We start from the raw sequence: 8,975 nt of genomic DNA on the forward strand, positions 1-8,975 counted from the left end.
TTTAGTCCTTAAAAAATATCATTGAAAAAGATATTTTAACAAATAATTAAAGAAAAAATATTTTTAAATATTTGTGTTTTAAAATAAAAAATATAATAAGAAAAACTAGTTGTTTTCTTAAAAAACCCTACAAGAACCCTAATACGGTAATACCATAGCATCAGCTTCAAAACACCATAACTGACTCGACAAGGGTACTTTCTCTTCTTTCTCCTACTCTCTCAATTGGCTTTCTCACCGGCAGCGTGAATTCCGGCGGCGGAGCATAGTCCATCGGTGACTTAACAGCACTTATAGGTTCTTCTTCTCTCTTCATTTCCGCACTCTGACTCTACTTTTTTTCCCTTTCAGAATCTCGTTGTCCTCTGTTTACTGTTTCTTCTTATTTAGGTTTTTTTTCTTCCTGTTTGTGTTTGCTGTTCATTGGTGATTAAGTTTAACTAGGATTTGATGATGTTAACTGCATGTTCTGTTTTACTTTAACTTAGACTATGGAGATGATGAATGGTTCTGATATCATGTATGATTTCTTGTTTTCAAACATTTGTATATGTCATACATAGATGCAGAATGATGTTACGTGTGTTTGTCCAAATAGCGCTTGATAACGTGCCATCTTGCATGTTGAATCGTTGATACTTGTTATGATATTAGTGTTTATTGTAGATGAACTTTGATGTGATGCAGTTATAAATTTATTTAGCTTCAACAATGTCATCATCGTCGGAAGACGAGTCAATGTCCAAAATGGAAGAACAAGAGAATCAAAATAAAGAAATGAAGCATGAAAATGGAGTGCTTGATTACATAATGAGCTTGGAAAGTGTGCCAACAAAGCTCCCTCTACATCTTGAGCTTCTCAGGACCCGGGTCCTCTGCAATAACGATGCTCCTCAGCATGTAAAACCTTGCTATCTCTATGTTCATTTTTTATTTTTATTCTGTTTTTTCTTTATGGTTCTCTCAAATCCAGTTTGTAATTTTATTATTTTGGAATTTGTGTTGTGTGTTTGTATAATAGGTGTTAATGAGTTTCAATGAAAACTTGTATTTTTTTCAGCTTATTTCACTTTTTGAGTGATTAAGTAATATTTATATGCTGGTTCTAAATTTTCTTTTCTTTTTCTTTTTTATCAGTTGCCTGCTATTTATGTTTTTCTATGTTGATATTTGTAGACAGATACCATACAGTATTCTGGTGCTTATACAGCATTATAATAGCTTGCGGTTGGATAATTTCAATCAAAACTTCAAAGTTAAAGTGAAGCGGCTCACAGATGATGACAAGGAGTTTGATATGATTGGTATTGATCCTTCACTTGCCAATGCATTTCGAAGAATCCTTATAGCAGAGGTGAAATATTTATTTAATACTTTCCTCAATATTTATAATCAGTATGTCAGACTTGTTTATCTTAAATATTGCATCATTTATAGTATATTTTGAAGTGCTTTGGTACATTTGGTTGGAACAAAAGGGTCCTTAATGATTCTTTTTTTAATGCTTCCGATGTTCCTCTCTAGCTGATATTAAAAGGGATTTGCATCCATTATTACATAGTGTACCCATGTAGGTCTTAGCTAACTCATATTTATTTGTGGATTTCGTATCCTCATCTTTACGCTATCTCTTCCTTAATGAAATTTCTTTTTCTAATACAAAAAGTATTTATTTAATTTTTTTCACAATCTTATAGCCAAATATTATGTTCAAAAGAATTGAAGGATGAATTCCAACTGGCTATTGTTTTTCTTTTTTTTTTTTGTTGATGATGTCAGAAATAGGGATATGTTACTTTGCTTTGATGCTTTAGCCAAACAAAATTTTTTTGATAAACTGTGGACCAGAATTACCCCTGGGTGTGTATAACATCTTCTGGCAGTGTTATTTTCACCTTTATGTGTTGCTCTTTCTTAGTTTCTTTCTCTCCAATTTTATGTTTTGCCATTAATAGTTTGATGGAAATTATCAAATTCTGATGTGATGGTTATAAATTTAGGTACCAACAATGGCTATTGAAAGAGTTTACATTGCAAACAATACATCACTTATACAAGATGAAGTTTTATCCCATAGATTAGGCCTCATACCAATCAGTGCTGATCTCAGGCTATTTGAATATCCAGGTCTGATTTCTATGTTTTCACCTAATTTGTTTTTGATTACGTAAATATCTTTGTTGTGTGATAGATAAAATTCTATATAGGTTGTTTTGCCATTTGTGTAGATGATCTCATAATATGGCAGACTTGAATTTGTCTCTTTTTTTTTTTTGTTGTGAATAGATAATGCTGGGGATGATAGGAATGAAAAGAATATCATTGTCTTTAAACTACATGTTGCTTGCCATGAAGAACAGCCACGTATGACCGATAAATGAGTCTGGCTCTTTTTTGATATTCAAATATTGCATTTAATTTTATTTGGCTATTTTAACTTTAATCATATTAGCAATCTTTCTTGTTTGATGATGTTGTAAAATGCAGTGAGATCAGATGAACTAAAATGGTTACCTAATGGGAGTGAGCTTATAGCTGAAGATGCCCAACCAAGTGCAAGTTCAAAACCAAAGACATTTACATCTTTTACTTGCAGTCAAGAATCGATTCCCGAAATTTTCAGCAATCCAATTGGTCCCAAATATTTGGATATTATATTAGCTAAACTTGGACCTGGTCAGGTAAAAATTCTATCTACCTCACTATTTAGAGTAACATACATTTCAATTAAGTGCTTGGTGATAAATAAACTGGAAAAAAAATTATCTGTAGCTCTTCATAGAGATTGGGTGAGTTTTGCATGTTATATATACTACATGCTATTTGTGTGTATTGATGTAGTAGTACTATGTGCTTTTCAATTGGAAACTTATCGAGCATAGTGCTTGAATAAGCATATTTGAATTGGAAACTATCAGGTCTCTCTCCCCCTTTCTTTCTGACAAAGACTAAAACTACCAGTATTTCTAACCTAATATTTGGTTTACTGTATATGTGTTTTAATAGAAAATTGAACTTGAAGCTCATGCAGTTAAAGGTGTTGGTAGCACATGCAAAATGGTCACCAGTTTCCACTGCTTGGTATCAGATGCTTCCGGAGGTAAGGGAATATCATATATTAGTGTTGCTAAAATTTATTGACTACCAAAACTTACAGAAACTTGGCCTCTGTATGTTTGACTTATATAGGTTGTCCTCTTGGAGATCATTGAGGATGATCTGGCTGTCAAACTACAAGAAAAATGTCCAGTTGGATTATTTGACATTGAAGATATTGGGGAAGGTATTTTTGTTTTTAGATCCATGCTTCTTACATAAGATATATCTTTCAATTGTTGACCACATTTTCTCTAGAAATTGCCATTGCTTTTGCATCAATTCCTTTTCCGTATTGTATACAACGTTATGTAAATTACGCAAATGGTGAAAATGTAGCAGTGCATGATTATACATGGTTTGTATTGTTATTATCTTTATCTAATCCTCTAAGAATATAAATTTTTTTCTTAATATAAAAGCTCTCTTTTCTTGTAGTGAATTCAACCCTTTTAGCAAATAGGAAATTTGATTGGAGATTTTACACACAAAAAATTCCTCGTTTGAACAATCTAATTAAAGGCTCAAATTGTTCTCAAGGTAGAATACTTGATTTAATTTATACCTCTGAAGCCAAACAAAAACATGATTACAAAATGGAAAAAGAACTTTTCCTCTTGAAATTAATTTATCCCCTATGAACCCGAACCAAAATAAGCTTAACATATAATAAATGATTATTATACAGCAATTGAGCAATGCATTTTAGGTCAGTTAGTTACCTACAACCGAAAGGTTTAGGAAACCAGAAAGGCAGAAAGCCAAGTAGCACTACAAGCAGTAACATGAAACCATGCTAGTCTTTATATCCGATGTGGTATTGTCCCCCCATACAATTGTAGACTTAGATAAATTATTTTAGTATTGACACATGGTTGTATAGGTTTAAGAAAATTATTTAAACTGGATTGGAGTTTAAAAATGAGATCCTGTCACATTACCTTTGACTTCATCCGAACATAACTACACTCAAGTGAACTCAAAAACTAACATGAATGATGCAGAGAAGCACAAATATTAGTGCTGTTAGGCTGTGTTCTGGAACAGAGAATGAGACTGAATTTAATTTAAGTATTGTGTTTAGTGTAGAGTATACAGGATTGAGTTATGTCTCAATATCCTATTTGGTTTAAGATAAAAACTAAAATGATTCAGGTAACCTTAATATACTTTTTTGTTTTTGATATTGGAATGGTAATGGTATTTTTTTGAAATGTGGACTGTTGGAGTATTATTCTCAAATGTGGAACCGTTTAATTAGAGAAGTAGAAATCGGACCATCCGATTTGTTAGGAGACAGAAATTGGGCCGTCCGATTTGTGTACCCCAAATTTTTTTAATTTTTTAAACACAAATCGGACGGTTCGATTTGTGTACATCCTGCAGTTTTAAAAAACACAAAAAATTATAATGTTAAGGTATATCACTCATACTACTTCCATATCTAAATTTTTTAGCCACCTTAATAACCTTATTATATTAAAAAAAATCCTAGCCCCTGTAATTGAAAGTAGCATTCAACCCCCTTCATCCAAACACTTCATCCCTGCCGCTGGCCCCGCACGTGTTTTCTTGTGTGCATTGCTTCTTAATCGCGGCGCCATGAATCATCTCACAGAATTGTGATATCAGCGCCTCCTCTTCCCATGACGTTAGAGCACACCACTGCGAAGGAACAGTGATTTCGGCGACACTTCTTGTAACACCCTACCACACAGAGCTTTACACCTCAGATGTAAAATAGAGGTGGCAAGGCGCTACGACCTCTATAAATAAAATATAAATACGTATAATAGCCAAAGGAAGGTATTATACTATTAGTCTTGAAGAATAGGTAAAACAAATCACAAAATTTAAAAGCGCAACTCTGATAAATAACGTAACTTGCGTAAGACGAAACTACGGTTCTTATATATATGAGTAGAGGATTAAGATACAAAATATCAAGCTTCGAACTTAGCCTGCGAAGCTAAGGTTGGCCAGAGAATATATATATATAACCCAAAATACATAAAAGCAACCCTAGTTCTCCATAAACCTCTATAAGGTGCAAAAGTGAAAGATATATATATATATATATATATATAATATATAGGGAGAATCTATACATATATATAACAAAACAGAACAAAAGTATAATCCCAAAAGGCCCACTTCGATGCGGAAGACTCCAGACGCCTAGCGAAGTGCCTCTCGACCTGCATCTGAAAAACACAACATTGTATGGAATTAGAACCAGGAGTTCTCAGCATGGTAAATGTATCACACACATAAGATATAAGGTCTTGCGAATGCCAGAGGCAATCTTAGAACGCCGACACTCAAATTATAAGACTTAAAGAACTAAAACAAAAACCATAAAGTAGTGTGGTTTTCTAAGGATTCTAACTAAACAAAACCTTAAAACTTGACTAAACCCTATAACTTCCCGCCTTTCCTCCGATCCTCCAACACTAGTAGTACCGCACACAAAAACAAGCAAGCAAGGGTAAACATAGCTAGTATACAAGTACTGCAATTAGCGAATATAACAATTAACATAGTAAGTTCACTTAGGCATTGCCAATTAATGCACAAACAAGCAAGCAAACAATATGCACATGATGCATGCCTATCCTATGCCTGATGAGTCTCATCTGTCAGTTATCAAGCCAACCCGACAAGTCTGGTTGTTAAACCCTGGACTGTCCCTCGTCACGCATCCCATGAGTCTATGTATACATTTTTCCTCTTTTTATTCATAATTCATACATTCATATATAGAACTTTACTCAATGGGGGTTACCATTCTCAGAAATTTATACGTGTTCGGTCACCCTTACGACGTAGGATCAACAGAGTATCGAGTCTCAACTTGGAACACGTGGTGGCAAGCCACGGTACTTTACCCAGGAAAACTCATATCTCAGATAGTCATTTCACATTCATTCATAAATATTTCAAAATCATTCATTACCTACTCATTATATAATTGCACTTTTATGCATAACTCATCATAACCTAGAGCAAGTGGGGGGCGAAATCACAACCCTTGCATCTACCCGAGGAGCCTCTATACTAACCAACCTGGAGCAAGTGAGGCAAAACTACAACCCTTGCGTCTACCTAGGAAATACGTTCTCATATGCCCAAGAGGAATAAATGAGGGGATCCTAACCTCCCACCATCTCGCTGGGGATGATTTTACGATACTAGGAGGAACAAAGAAGGGGATCCTCACCTTCTACCATCTTCTGGGGTCGTACTTTTGAGAAAGAGTACTCAGATGCAACATTCATTCTTTTCTTTAGCTAGTTCATAATTCAAATATATATATACATATGCACCCTTCCTTCTCATACCGAAATCATCACTTCACAAACTTTCTTCATCTCCAAGTTACCACCTATTCCTAGCTTCAACTCATCACTAGACCTATTACTATGACGTAAGGTTAAAAGGATGAAAATAGAGGTTTAGAGGTTGAAATTTGAGCTTTAAAACATGAAAACATATTTTCGCTGAAACAGGGGTCATGCGTACGCGTGAGCCACGCATATACGTGGATACGTGTTTAGACCAAGATGCGTACACATACCTCATCTCGCGTACACGTGCAAACCAGGTAGAATCGTCTGGTCGCATTCAAGGAGTTTCGCGTACGCAGACAACCTGGATCACGCATACGCATGGGCGTACATTTTGGCCCATTTTGCATAGGCAACTCTCCTTACGCGTACGCATGTATATGAAACAGAAATGTATGGTCGCGTAAGGGAGGTTCGCATATGCAAAAATTCCAGGTCACGCGTACGCGTGGGCGCATGTTTTGTGAAAATCTTTAACTAAGTCTGAAAAGCCACAGAATCCCCATTTTGAACCCTAAACTTCCGACACACAGAACTTTTTTGTTTGAAATCGTTTTTATTCTATTCTTTAAATGGCGTAAACTTCATGAACCCAATTTTCATATAAAACAATGAAATCATTCGGGGGTTCGGAAGCCAAGTTATGGCTTGCCAAAGTTCGGCCAAAAATCAATTTTACACCAAATTCTCAACCTCTATTTTCATTTAAAACCAACTCAACCTCAGCATTCCATATATAAAATTCACCTCCCAACATACTAATCACAACACCACAACTACCACAAGCTACCAGAAACAACCATTCCTCAAATTTAACAACCATATGCATAATTTCTCAACAATATCAACAAAATCATCAATATACCGCCACCCTTTTCTATCTATTCACATCGCCACCATCAATCCATCATCTAACAACCAAATATCATCATAACCAACAAGCATCGAGCATGTACTCAATCAATAATAACAATATCTTCAAGAACACTAAGCATTCAACATACTCATGCATTCCAATCTATCCTATGGTCATCTAGCCTAAGTTTTCACAGAACATTATATATTAAATATGAGAAACCTAAACCATACCTTGGCCGATTTCCACGCATTACCCGAGACACCACCAAAGGCACCAAACACAGTACCAAGATTCTAAGATCTTCAAAACAATGATACCTAACCTCCACTAAGTCTCAAGTGTGCATAAATCAAGCTCCAATTAATATATATACACCTAATTTCACATTACCACACACATATATCCAAGATTTAATACCCAACACACAAAATTAAAGAATTAACTAGAATTCTAGGATTCTCACTTTACCAACGGAAAATTAGGATAAGACTCGGCAAGTCTACCATGTTAATTTGATCCTAAACACCAAAATTACACAAAATCTCAATATCAAAGTCCAAGAATTTCGAAACTGAAAATGGAAAAATTGAGGAAGAAAATGTGACTTTCTTACCTTAGAATGTTCTGGGCTTTGTAGAACTCGTCACTGCGGACGTGTGGTCGCAAACGGAGCGAGAAGTTATGGAGGATTGAATTTGGTTCAAGAGGTTGAGCTCTCTTTCTTCTCTCCCCCTTGCATGCTTCAGTGTGGAACAGCATGAATGAAGAAGAAGAGTGATTCTTCTTTATGTGTAAAGGCTGATTCGGTTGGCCTTGTGCCCATTTTGGGATCGATTTGATCGGTCTACTCTGTTCGGCCCAATCTTAGGTCAAATTCTTTGAAATTAGTGTCAAAATTCTTGTTTTAATGAGCTCTTTCCTATTTTAATATAAAATTCACATTTCTAGTTTTTTTATTAAAATTAATTTATTGGTTAATTATTCGCTAATTTTGTGGAGTTTACACTTCTAGGTACCACGTCGTTGGTCATTGCTATGATGTTAGTGGGTGTTTGCCATTGAATCCTTCTTTGTCTCTTTCTTTGATTTACTGTTTGAGAAATTGAACCACAATAGAAATTGAGAAAGAAGACAATATTTTACCTTAAAAATTTCATTAAACAAGGATAATGTTAAAATATTATAAATATAGTGGGGTGTTTTATGCAGAAAGACTTACGTAAATTTTAGTCTCCATCTCTAAAAATTTCAGTCTCATATATCTCTATTTTTTGGAGAGACTGAAGAGATTAAAATTTTAATACCAATCTCTTGTCACTAAATACAATACTAAATTCTAATTTTTCAATCTCAGTTCCAATTTTTACTACCAAATACAGTCTTAGTGTCATTAGAACTATTTTTAAATATGAGATAAAACTAGAAAGTAAACAACAAAAATCAATTATAGCAAAATATTACTCTACATGATCTACCACATTATGAAGGTAACAAAAAAATTTCCTTACAAAAAATAATGATTATATTTCAAAACAATTAAATTAATAGAAGGTACTCTCTATGAAAAAGAGGTAAGTTCGTAACGAGGTATAGAGAATTTTGTGCTTTAGGTGTGGTATCGACACGTGCATGTGTTGTGTCTTTAAAAGAGAGTAGGCTCATTGAGAGTCGTA

The 8,975-nt window shown here is 34.5% G+C and overlaps 1 pseudogene; it reads left to right on the forward strand.

Annotated features, from left to right (window-relative positions):
- The first annotated feature begins 491 nt into the window (after positions 1 to 491).
- Positions 492 to 8,408, forward strand: LOC130962662 (uncharacterized; annotated as a pseudogene).
- Positions 8,409 to 8,975: the final 567 nt, after the last annotated feature.

The sequence above is a fragment of the Arachis stenosperma genome, chromosome 2 (genome assembly GCF_014773155.1).
Source record: "Arachis stenosperma cultivar V10309 chromosome 2, arast.V10309.gnm1.PFL2, whole genome shotgun sequence".
NCBI classification, from domain to species: Eukaryota; Viridiplantae; Streptophyta; class Magnoliopsida; order Fabales; family Fabaceae; genus Arachis; species Arachis stenosperma.